Source organism: Mustela lutreola, chromosome 2 (assembly GCF_030435805.1).
Source record: "Mustela lutreola isolate mMusLut2 chromosome 2, mMusLut2.pri, whole genome shotgun sequence".
NCBI lineage: Eukaryota > Metazoa > Chordata > Mammalia > Carnivora > Mustelidae > Mustela > Mustela lutreola.
Genome location: NC_081291.1, coordinates 212,798,119 through 212,811,207, shown reverse-complemented (window position 1 = coordinate 212,811,207; position 13,089 = coordinate 212,798,119).

Sequence of the window (13,089 nt, the reverse complement as noted above, 5' to 3'; positions counted from 1 at the left end):
TTGTCCACCCATCTACACATCCATCTATTCTTCCATCCATCTATCTCCCCACCATCATCTATTCATCCATCCATCCATTATCCATCCATCATCCATACATGGATCCACCCATCTATCCATCCATCCATCCTTTTATCCATCCATCATCCATTCATCCATCCATCCATCCATCCATCATCCATCCATCTCTCATCCCTCCATCGACCCCATCTATCATCCACACATCTATCTGTCCACCATCCATTCATCCATCCATCTATCCATGCATCCATCCATGCATCCATCCACCCATCCATCCATCCAATCTTTCATCTATTATTCTCTAAAAGTATTTACTGAGCACATAGCTATAGGGGCTATGGCAGGCCCTGTGGGGGTTATAAGGGACATGTTGAAGATGGGCCCTTGTATCAGAAAAGTCCTTTTTTAATGTGGGAAGACAAGCCCTTGCAGCAAAGATAGCACAGCTAGAATGATCAGTGCTGATGAAGAGTACGAGAGAGTCATGGGACCCTCTTCATCCCCTCCTTCCTCCCCCTCCCTACCATTCTCTTGGACACCTGTGTAGCAGACCTATCCCTGTCCAACTTCTTCCTTAGCTGAAAGTAATTAAGTGGTCACATTTACACAGCTGAGAAAAGAACATCATGGAGCCACTTCACAGAAGATTGTTGAGCTGCTTCCTGAGTGAATGGCATTATTATTGCAGCTGGGCCTCCTACTCACCCAGAGGAATGTCACTGTGGTAGAGTGGGCCCTTACTTAGTTTCCTCAGAGCACATTAATATATAGATATTTGTACATATATATAAAATGGATGTATCCTCTTTTGGAGCCTCTTAGTATGACTCTCAATCAACTTGTTCTTTTATCATTGATTATAATAAAAATGAATAATTAAAAGGACATGTACTTGCTATGTTATGTTCCCTGACCATCCCACTTCAGGATGCTTGTGGTAAACTGGAGTTTGTCAGAGGAATGTGGTCAGCGTGGTGAGAAGGGCATGGTGTGGAGATCGAGCCACCACATCAAAAGCTGTGATGGTTAGTGTCCCCACACTAACGGGCTTCTCGTCTGAAGGAGGAGGGTGTTTGTATGGCTTAACCTAGAAACTCAAAGCCAAGATAAAATTCTAAGGCAGATTTTAGTTCAACGTAAGAAGCCACTTTTTGAAACCACCAAAATGTCCATCCTGTGAAAAACAAATGAACAAGATGGGGCAGATCCATACAAGGAGATTATCATTCGGTGATAAAAGGAAGGAAGCGCTGACACCTGCTACACAATGGATGGATCTTGAGGACACGATGCTAAGGAAAAGAAGCCGGATACAAAGGACACGTATTGTATGATCTCATTTAGAGCAAAAGTCCAGAATAGGCAAATCCAGAAACAGAAAGTGGATCAATGGTTGCCTGGGATTGGGGGTGAGGGTGGTGGTTGGAAGAAAATGGGGAATGACTGCTCGTGGGTATGGGGTTTCTTTTTAAGGGATGGACATGTTCTAAAACTGGGGTGATGATTGAAAAACTGTGAGTATATGGAAAATCACTGGTACATTTTAATGTTTGTTATGTAAATTGTATGTTATGTAAATTGCATTTATGTAAATATCTCAAAAAAGCTACTCTAAAAATCAGTTTACCTGTTTTTAACTTAAAAAAAAATCAAAGCTACCTTTTAACAAAGAGAGTGAAAGAATATACTAGCACAGTACTTGACCCGTGGGAAGATCTGGATGACCTCTGGCTCTCCCTTCTGTCTCCCTGACTTGTCCAGCAAAGGGAACCACTTAGCTGAGGAAATCAGAGCTGTTCTCATCCCTGGAGATACCAGCAAATACAAGGTGACCATCTGAAGAGGGTTGCAGAAGGTTCCTGCAGGGAGAGGGAAGATGGGTCTGGATTTGGATTTCCTTGAGAGTAAAGCCTGAGACAAAGACTTGGGGCCAGTCACTGATTTGGGAGATGATGCCAGGAGCCAATAGTTTGGAGCAGGACAGACAAGGCAGGAAAAGAGGAGCTAACATAAGGAGCATTGTCAAGGTCACTGCTGAGGTCCTCCTGAGAAATGTACAGAATGCCTCTGCAGATGTTCTGTTTGAAGGGTGGGGCCTGGGCCAGCCACCCACCAGCTCTTCTTCCCACTAGCTGACTACCCCATACCTCCAGGTTATACTTGTGTAAGAACCTAAGGGACCACCACAAGGCTCCAGGGTCTGTGTACCGCATGCCTGGAGTGAGATGCCGTGAGTAAAGTGAGCCCAGCTCGCACAGAACTTTCCAGCACAGCTGTGACTGAAATCAGGGGTGGATCAAGGAGATGTGTTATAGGCAGCAGACACATCTGCCATAACGAGCAATTTTGGCTCAAACAAGCAACTTAATGGATCTGAGTAGCATTTTTTAAAAATGAAGTAAAATGAAATAGAAGTGATCAAATGTATTGCATCTGAAAAATATCATTTCAGGAAATGTTTGTTTCATTACAGACTAAGCATGTTTGTGTGCCTATGTATGTATTGGGTTGTGACCTAAGAAGTGTTTGTTTCTCTGTGCATCACAGAGAAAAATGCTGTTATACTGGAACAATCTCTAAATTCTTTCTGAAAGTGCAGTTCATTTTAAAGTAAGTTTTTAGGTTGTCGTGGAGAAACTTGAAGTGAGGTGTGTCCTGGTAGAAAGAACAGGAATGAGGTACAAGTTCAAGGAGATTTGGGTTCTGGTCTTGTCTCTGTTTCTTAGCAATAACAATCTGGGACCACCTACCTTATGTAAAGAGATTTATTTTAAGGAATTGGCTTATGCAATTGTGGGAACTGGCAAGTTCAAAATCTGTAGGGAAAGCCACTACACTGGAAACTCAGGCAGGGTTTCTATGTTAGAGTCTCGAAGCAGAATTACTTCCTTGGGAAACCTGTTTTTGCTTTTCAAGACCTTCAACTGGTTGTAGAAGTCTTATACCTTCAACCACCCACATTATCAAGGGCAATCTTCCTTACTTACAGTCAACTGATTGTAACTGTTAAGCACATCTACATAATGTCTTTCACAGCAATATCTAGATTCAAGTTTGATTAAGTCACTGGGTGCTATAGTCTATCCAAGTGGACATTAAGCATGAGCATCCCACTAGACCATGCAGAGATCCGGACCAATAGAGGTCTTGGTTCCTTTCAGTTCTGCAGCCCCTTGAATTCGAGCTCATTCTTTCACAGCCTCAAAACTAAATGCTTCAATGTGACTGGAATTTGCAGACTGAGGATTATGCTCTGTTACTTTGAAACTCCAGAATGTTCAAATCCAGCCCTGTCCCTAGGTGGGAGTCCAGCTCATTCAGTAGAGTCCTGCCATGCACTTGTAGCCAAGTCCTGGCTCTTAGTGAGACATCCTGTCATTCTTAGAGAGCATGAAGGATTCCAAATGATAGTTTGTTCCAGCCAAGTAGAGAAAGAAATACTCTGTTTTAACATAATCTTGTTCTCTTGAACGAGGGTATAGTTGTGTTTTCGTTTGGTGGTGAACATGATTGAGAGCACATTTCCTATGGAGAACAAGCCCCGGATTCTTCCTTATGGGAGGAGATGAAGGACCTTTCCAGGAGAAACCGGGGCTGGGGGAGGGGGATGGGTGTAGCAGCTGTACTGGGAAACTCAAGCCACTCCAACTGGGATGGGTTTTCAGTCATCAGAACCAGATGCGCAAATGCATCTGGGCCCCTCCACCTTGCCACAGGGTGACCAAGCCCGGAAGGGGGGATGTGGCTTCAAGAAGGCTCTTCCTCACATTGGATGTCTGTGATCCTTCAGTGCAGGCTGGAGGAGGGGGCCCTGTGGTCTGGAATGCATTGGCCTTTCTCCCACCCTTCCTTCCTCCACGCTCTCGGCCTTCTAATCATTTAAACATGGAAGCGACCAGATTCCCATCTTTACCTGTGCTCAGTTCTTACTTTAGCAGAGCTCCAGCAAGGTTGGAATTGGTCAAGGCCCCAGTCTCACCTCTGTGGCTTGTAAAGAGCTTAGCTTAAGCTAAATTTTTATGTGTTATATGTTGGGGATCTGTGTAGGATTTTATTTGAGAAAAACAAGTTCCACTGCATATGTGTGTGTGTGTGTATCTCCATGATGTGAAAATCATCACTGAAGATAATGGGAAATTATTTAAAGTGATTGTCTTCGATCTGATGATAGTAATATAAGGTTAAAACATCTGGGGAGGGCGCCTGGGTGACTCAGTGGGTTAAGCTGCTGCCTTTGGCTCAGGTCATGATCTCAGGGTCCTGGGATCGAGTCCCGCAACGGGCTCTCTGCTCAGCAGGGAGCCTGCTTCCCTCTCTCTCTCTCTCTGTCTGCCTCTCCATCTACTTGTGATTTCTCTCTGTCAAATAAATAAATAAAATCTTAAAAAAAAAAAAACCATCTGGGGAAAAATTACTAAATCACGTGTGACCTTCCAAAATACTCTTCTTCATACCCTTATTTACAATCTCCTCCGTAAGAGTCAAAGAGTCAAGCATTCCTGTATATAGTCAGAAATTATTAAAGATGGGAAGGTGTATCTGACACAAGGCAAAACACCTCTTAGTTGGGCAAAGTTGGGAGATGAGTTAGAGCACATGGTGCTCCATATCCAAAGGGCAGGCCCTCTGCAATCTCACCCCTGTCTCCCAGACCACACCTGCCAAGTCAGCCCGTTCCAGCAGACCTAGCTGAACACTGGCTTTCCATCAAAAGGACAATAATCTCCCAGGGGTCTCATTTCACACTCAGACAACATAACATGTCAAGCCAAGAACACAACCTATATTTTAGATGGGAGAAAAGCCATTTTTTCCATGAATCTCAAGATACCTCTAGTTTCTGATTTTCCCCCATGTGTATGTAATTAAACAAAATAAAAAGACATTGCTTGGCTTTGGAGGGAAAATAAACACCTCCCGAAATTAAAACCGCTTGGCATGACATTGACTTTCAGTTGTACTTTTGCTCATGAGAAATAGTAGTTACTAACATTATAACCAAATTTATTCAAAGAAGTCATTTTGGTATTTCCCTTTAACTGAAAGGTGCAATGACCACCTGAGAGATCTCTAGTTGACCTTTGCTTACGTCGTTTGGGATAATGGCAACTAAGTGTGTGCTCTGGTACAGGGGTTGTTCTCCGGAATCGTGAGGAGTGTCCAGTGAGGAAAAGAGCCTGGGGGAGGGGTGACCCTCTAGCAGCTGGTGATAGCAGGGCGTGGCCACACAGGATCTTGGCGTGGGCTCTTGAGTTCCATGAGTGATAACATCATGGACTCATGGATAGTTCACAAAATCCTGTGGTTGGGTTTATGGATTTTCTGTCTCGTGCATTCTTCCTCCACAATATTCATCCTCCTTCAGTCACACCCATTTTGGATCCCAGGGGAGGTGAGTGTTCTTGTCTTGGCCCCGTTTCAGGTCTTCTCTCTTGGGCATCTTCCTTCTGTAGGGAACTAGAGAATAATAATGACCCAGCAGTTGGCGCAGATTTCCTAGTTGCCCAGCTTCCTCCACTTCAGCTTCCACCCAAGAAACACAAGCCCTCCTACTGAGTGTCTCTGCCCGGGAATTTGCATTCCCTCTATCTTGTCTCCAAGCTCCAGCTCCCTTCTTCTGCAGGTAGTTGAAAGGATTTTGTGCCAGTTGCCTGCAGGTGTGGATCTGGGTGAGGACCAAGATGCTCTAACAGGGGTCTGTAGGCAGAGGTAGGTGCTGGGAGAAGCCATGCTTGCCAATGCCAGAATCAGCCTGGGCTTTCTAATTACTTTCGGTCTCTTACTTATGATCAAATGAAGAAAAATTAAATACTTTTCAACCTTAAGCAGTTCTGGGCAGGGGGGAACAGTGTGTTCCATTCTGCTCTGGCTTATTTTTCAGCTTATCTCCAACTCTGGTTGTAGAGGTGATTTCTAGAAACCATTCAACAAAGAACCTACTATCATTGCTACTGTATCTTTTATTTACTGAGTGCTGACATTCTGCCAGGGACCTCATATACATCTTCTCCTAGCTCAACCCTGGCAGCTGTGTATGATCTTCTTCCCCATTTGGTGGTAGAGGAGATGGAAGGTCAAAGAGGCTAATCAATTTGCCCAAGGCCATACAGCTGTGAGTGTCAGAGGCCGAATCTAAATCCAGACAGTCTGATTCCAAAGTGGTCTTTCTCCACTACTGAAGCACATTACCTTTGACATCATTTTTATATCATCCCATTTCCAAGCTAATTCAAGTCAATGTTCTCTTCCTAGTTTCACCTCCTCTTCCCTTTTCAGTTTCCACTGCTCCTGCTTGACTCAGGCAGAGTATACTCACTCATTCAGCAGCACATAATTATTGATTGCCTACTGTATGCCAGCCACTGTTCTTGACACTTACACTAGAACAATGAAAAAATGAAACAAGCCCTCCTTTTGTTATGAACAAAAGCAAAACAAAAAGACAGAACATTTCCCAGCATTATCCTGAAACTAAAACCAAAGACATCACCAAAAACAGAACAAAATAAAACAAAACTATAGACCAATATCCTTCATGAACATAGATGCAAAGATTAATATAGGAGATTAATAAATTGAATTCATCAACATACAAAAAGAATAATATAACACAATCAAATGAAGTTTGTTCTAAAAATTCAAGGCTGATTCAATATTAGAAAATTAAAGCACCCTATTAATAGTCTAAAGAAGATAAATGATATGATCATATCAAATATTATGGAAGAAGCACTTGACAAAATTCAGCATTTGTTCATTATTTGTAAAAATCTCAGCAAACTAGGTAAGGAGATCTTCAAGCTGATAAATGGTATTTGTTGAAAAATTGTAGCTGAAATCACACTTAATGATAAAAGATTGAATCCTTTCCCACTAAGATCAAGAACAAAATTGTCTCTTCTTACTATTCTTATTCAACATTGTACTGGAGGCCCTAGCCAGTGTAATTAGGTGAGAAAAAGAAATAAAAGGCATCTGGATTGGAAAAAAAAATGCTCCTATTAGCAGACAATATAGTTGTCTATGTAGAAAATGCCAAGGCACCTGGGTGGCTCAGGTGGTTAAGTGGCTGCCTTCAGCTCATGTCATGATCCCAGGGTCCTGAGATCAAGCTCCGTGTCTGGCTCCCTACTCAGCGAGGATCCTGCTTCTCCTTCTCCTCCCCGCTTGTGCTCTGTTGCTGTCTCTGTCTCTCTCTCTTTTGAATGAATAAATTTAAAAATCTTAAAAGAGAAGAAAAGAAAATCCCAAGGAATTTACAAATAAGCTTCTAAAACAAATAAATGAGGTTTACAGGGTTGCAGGATACAAGGTCAACTCACAAAAAAGTCAGTCATATTTGTATATAATGACAATGTATAACCTAAACTGAAATGTAAAAATCAAGAAATGAAATAAAATACTGGCACATGTACCTAACAAAATTGCACCAGATCTTGATGTTCAAAACCACAAAAAGCTTTGGTTTCTGATAATGGAAAACAAAATCAAAATCAATGGCTAGGGGCGCCTGGGTGGTTCAGTGGGTTAAAGCCGCTGCCTTCGGCTCAGGTCATGATCTCAGGGTCCTGGGATCGAGTCCCGCATCGGGCTCTCTGCTCAGCGGGAGCCTGCTTCCTTCTCTCTCTCTCTCTGCCTGCCTCTCTGTCTACTTGTGATTTCTCTCTGTCAAATAAACAAATAAAATCTTAAAAAAAAAATCAATGGCTAGACATACTATATTCATGGACTGAAAGATTCAACATAGCACAGAAGGCAATTCGCCCCAAATTCATGTATAGAGTTAACAGGATTCCAATCAAAATTACAAGAGGTATTTTTCTAAAGATCAAGACAAGTTGATTCTAAAATTTATATGACAAGGAAGACAAAGGACTAGAATAGCAACAATGATGTTCAAAAACAATAAAGTTGAAGAAATCATGCTACCTGATTTTGAGAGTTACTATAAAGGCACAGTAATTAACAATGTGGCACACCGGTCAATGGAACAAAATAGAAATAGGCCCACATAAACACAAAGAGTTGATTTTTGAGAAAGATGCATAGACAATTCAAAGAAGAAAGTTAATGTTTCAACAAATGCTGCTGCAATAACTGGATACCCATAAACAAAAAAAGTAAACTTTGACTTAAACTTCACATTTGATACAAAAAAAAAAAAAAAAAATTCCCATGCATCATAGATCTAAGTTCAAAATGTAAAATGTAAAACTTTTAAAAGAAAGCAGAGGGGAAAATATTTGTGATCTGTGGGTAGACAAAGTTCTTGGACATGAGGTGAAAAGCATGATCCAAAAAATAAAATGTTGATACACTGGTCTTTATCAAAATTAATGTAGAAAATGGTAGAGACTTTGAAAAGTAGTTTGGCAGCTGAAGAAGATAGGAAGGTAGGAGAGAAGGAAGGAAGGAAAGAAGGAAGGAAGAAAAAAGAAAGAAAGAGAAAGAAAGAAAAAACTAAACATACACTTACTCTATGACCAAGGAATTGTTTCATGAACATTTATCACAGAGAAATGAGACCTTAGAGCACATAAAAATCTATACACAATTGTTCAAAACAGCTTTATTTGTAATAGTCAGAACCTGGAAACAACCAAAATGCCTTTCAATAGGTGAACGGTTAAACAAATTGTGGTACCTTCATAGCACGGAATACCACTCAGCAATAAATGCGACAAACTGTGGATACAACACAACACAGATAATACAACACAACACAGATAAATCTCAAAAGCATTACGCTAAGTGAAAGAAGCCATTCACAGAAGGCTACCCATTGTATGATTCTATTAGTAAAACATTCTGGAAAAGGCAAAAGGAGAGCTGAAAAAACCAGACCTGTGGTTTCCACCTAGAGTGGAGGAGGATACAGACTACAAAGGGGCACAAGGGAACTTTTCGGTGTCCTGGAGATATTCTCCACATTAATTGTGGTTACACAGCTGTGTACATTGGCCAACACAAAGAGAGCTTCACCCCTGAAAGGGGTAGGCATTAGTCTATGTAAATTATGCCTCATGAAATAACGACTTTAAGAAGAGTCAACGATGGAGATGTAATGTATAGCATGGCAACTATAGTCAGTAATAATACCGTGTTGTATATTTATAAGTTGCTAAGTGAGTAGGTCTTCAAAAGTTCTCATCACCCAAAAAATCATACCTATGGGGCATCTTGATGGCTCAGTCCAGTAAGCATCTGCCTTGGACTCAGCTCATGATCTCAGGGAGTCTGCTTCTCCCTCTCCCCACTCATGCTCATGCTCTCACTTACTCACTCTCTCTATCTCTCAAATAAAAAAAAATCTTAAAAAAAAAAATTGTAACCATGTGTGGTCATGGTTGTTAACTGGGCTGACTGTGGTGAACATTCTGTAATATATACAAATATCAAATCATTACATCGTGCACCGGAAACTAATATGATGGTATATGTCAATTATATCTCAATAAAAAACAGAAAAGCAGAAATATCTTCAGATTCAATCCCTCTCCTCCCACCAAAAAAAAAAAAAAAAAAAAAAAAAGAGTCAAGGTCAGTCTGAAGCCAGAGAGTGGCCAGAGTTCCAATTTAAATTAGGTAGCTGGGGCAGGCCTCTGCGGAAAGATGGTATTTACATAAGTGAGGGGAAATTAGCCATGCAGGAATCTCCGGCTTGACCAGCTCAAGGGTAAGGAGCCACCTTGGAGATTGAGAAACCTCTGTGGACTGGGCCTGTGTATCTGTGAGAGGAGGGGGAAGGGGTTGGGAGCAGAGCTAAGTACCTTGGTGAGGACTTTTTGTTTTACAAAGGGAGAGAGGGGAAGCCCTGGAGCATTTTGAGCACGAGGGTGACAGGTTTATTTCAGGTCATTTCCAGTTTTAAAAGCTCTTTCAGCTTTCTCTGTAAGTGGTCTATAGGGGGCAAGAATGGACAGAGGGACACCAACAGGGCAGCTATGGTCGTTGTCTAAGGAGTGAAGGTGGGGACTGGTAGGTGAGAAAGAGGAAAGAACAGAAAGGGAGAAAGATGGGAAAGAGGAGGCAAGAGTGGCCCCCTTGCAAACAAACCCCCTTCATACCCAATGTCTGGCTAAGGGTTAACTCTTACTCTGTCAGAAGCCATTCTCTTGGACTGTCCTAGAGTGCAGGGCGAGTGAGCCCCTTGGTGACTGCACTGGGCAGAGGAGAGGATTCATGCACAAAGAAGGGGCCCCTCCCCCAGCCTCCTTTAAATTAGCCACCATCAGTCACTCTGCAGCCTAGACTCTGGAGCCTCTTCCTGCCTGTTGCTGAGGGAAAGAGGGAAGAATCTGGCCTCTGTTCAAGAGAATGAATGTAGGGCAGACTGAAAAGAGACAAGACAAAGCTCACCATCAAAGCTGAACTTGATTAAGCATCCAGGTAACACAGCTCTGAACTGTGTGTGATCCAGCATTTGGTTTTGGAAAATTGCTTCCTGGCTCACCCAGTCCCCAGACGAAGTGCATGCTGAGACTGGTCCTATTTATTTATTTTTAAAGATTTTATTTATTTATTTGAGAGAGAGACAGAAGGAGCAAGCTTGAGCAGGAGGTGAGGAGGGGCAGAGGGAGAGGGACAAGCAGGCTTGATCCTAGGACTCTGGGATCATGATGTGAGGAGAAGGCAGTTGCTTAATGGACTGAACCACCCAGATATCCCAATATTGGATTTTTTTTTTTTTTTTTTTTTTTTGGCCTTCTGTGCCTGGCTTCTTTTTTTTTTTTTTAATTTTTTTAAAATTTTTTATTTTTTATAAACATGTATTTTTATCCCCAGGGGTACAGGTCTGTGAATCGCCAGGTTTACACACTTCACAGCACTCACCAAAGCACATACCCTCCCCAATGTCCATAACCCCACCCCCCTTCTCCCAACCCCCCTCCCCCCAGCAACCCTCAGTTTGTTTTGTGAGATTAAGAGTCACTTATGGTTTGTCTCCCTCCCAATCCCATCTTGTTTCATTCATTCTTCCCAATATTGGATTTTGATGTGAGAAAGATTTCTACCACAGAAATCAATCAGTATGTGTTGACATTTACAGGGAGAATGATTTTGGTAAAGAAAGTGACCCCTCTCCCAAAAGCGATAGGAAAATGTTTCAATAGAAGATAGAGAATGGAGGATGAGACTTAATTTGGTTTCAGCATTGAGGAGAGAGTGACAAATAGTAGTAGCTGATTAATTCCTTTAAGGTGTTGTCCAGTAAGTGTAAAAATAGTGTATGACTAGCAAGAACAACTATATGATATGCAAAGTCCTTGGGTAATATTTAGGGGTTTCAGCTACAGGAGTGGCTTAGACAATCAGGGTTTATTATTGTATACATCAAGAGGTTGGAGGCCAGCATTTGCAAAAGTGGTAACTCCACAGCTTGCCAACATCAGAGCTCTATGGCTGAGATATTTTGGGGTTTTTGCTTCATGGTCTCAAGATGGCTGCCAGCACACCACGTACTGCATCTTTATAGCTCAGTATCTGAAGGTACAAACTATAAGTGAGCACCTCTTCATGTGTCTATTTTTTTTTTTTTTTAAATCAGGAATGAAATCTCTCCCAGAAAACCCCAGGAGACCTGGGTTTCTCATCTTATTGGCAGAGTCTGGGTCCCATACCCACTCCTAAACCATCACTGGCAAATCATGACTTAATGTCCCTGAGGTTCAGTACATCTTCTCTAAATGTATTGCTTCCTAATATCTAAACAAAGTCCCAGGCTAGGTTTTAAACATATCCAGCAACATACCATAGTGATATAAACTGAATATGTACCCCCAAAATTCATATGTTGAAGCCCTAATTCCCAGTGCAATAGTATTAGGTGGCAGGGCCTTTGGGAGGTAAGTAGGTCATGCAGGTAGAGCTCTCATGATGGGATTAGTGCTCTTACAAGGAGAGGACAGGGGCACTTGCTCAGTCATTAAGTGTCTGCCTTCTGCTCAGGCCATGGTCCAGAGTCCTGGGATCAATCCCTGCACAAGCAGGTGGCCCACTTCTCCCTCTCCCTTTACCTGCTGTTCTGCCTGCTTGTGTGTGCTGCTCACTTGTTCTCTCTTTCTCTCTGTCAAATAAATAAACAAATAAATATTTTTAAAAAAAAGGAGAAGCAGAGGCCAGAGAACTCTCTCTCTCCCTTTCTCTGTCTCTGTCTCTGTTTCCATCTCTCTCTCTCTCTCTATGTTTGTGTCTCTGTCTCTCTTTGTCTCTGCCATGTGAGCACACAGCAAGAAGGCAGCTGTCTAGAAGCCAGGAAGAGGGCCCTCATTAAGAGCCCAACCATACTGTTCTCAGAATTTCAGCCTCCAGAACTGTGAGAAATGTTTCTGTTGCTTAAACCACTCAGTCTTTGATATCTTTGTTATAGCAGCCTGAACTGACTAATACACATCATTTATCTTTACTCAATAAATGAAACCAAGGACCATGGCCCATTGACAAGGTCACTTGCTCTGTGCTCTGCCTGTATTATCTAATCTTTATAACACCCAATGAATTAAGCATCTCCATTTTGCAACTGAAGAAACCAGAGCTCCAAAATGTAAAGCAATTTGTCCATGGTTTCACAGGAATTTAGAATTCAAATCTTGTCCCAGCCAACTCTAACACCTGAGCTGCTAACACTATCCTATGGTAAAGTAGGGAGAATGGAAAACAGACTTACCAGGAACCTATTTTTAAGGAGACCTCTGAGAGATAACTCATTCCGAGTGAGGAATGAGGCAGGCATGCCCAGACTACACCAGCGAGAAAACTTTGTTACTCGGAGGAAATAGGCAATCTGGAATGTAGTATGGCATCTATGGGCTTGGTCCCTGTTGTCTGAAACACTGTAGAAGATCAGGGCCCAACTAACACTCCTTGGTTACCTTTCTGACAAAAATGGAGCAATGTGTTATTCTCCCATGGCCACCATAACAAGTCACCACAAATCTGGTGCCTTAAAACAACAGAAATTTATTCTCACAGTTCTGGAGGTCAGAAGTCCAAAATTAAGATATCTATCCCCAGCGCTGCATTCCCTACAAGAAGTTCTCAGGTAGGTCCTATTTGTTGCCTCTTCCA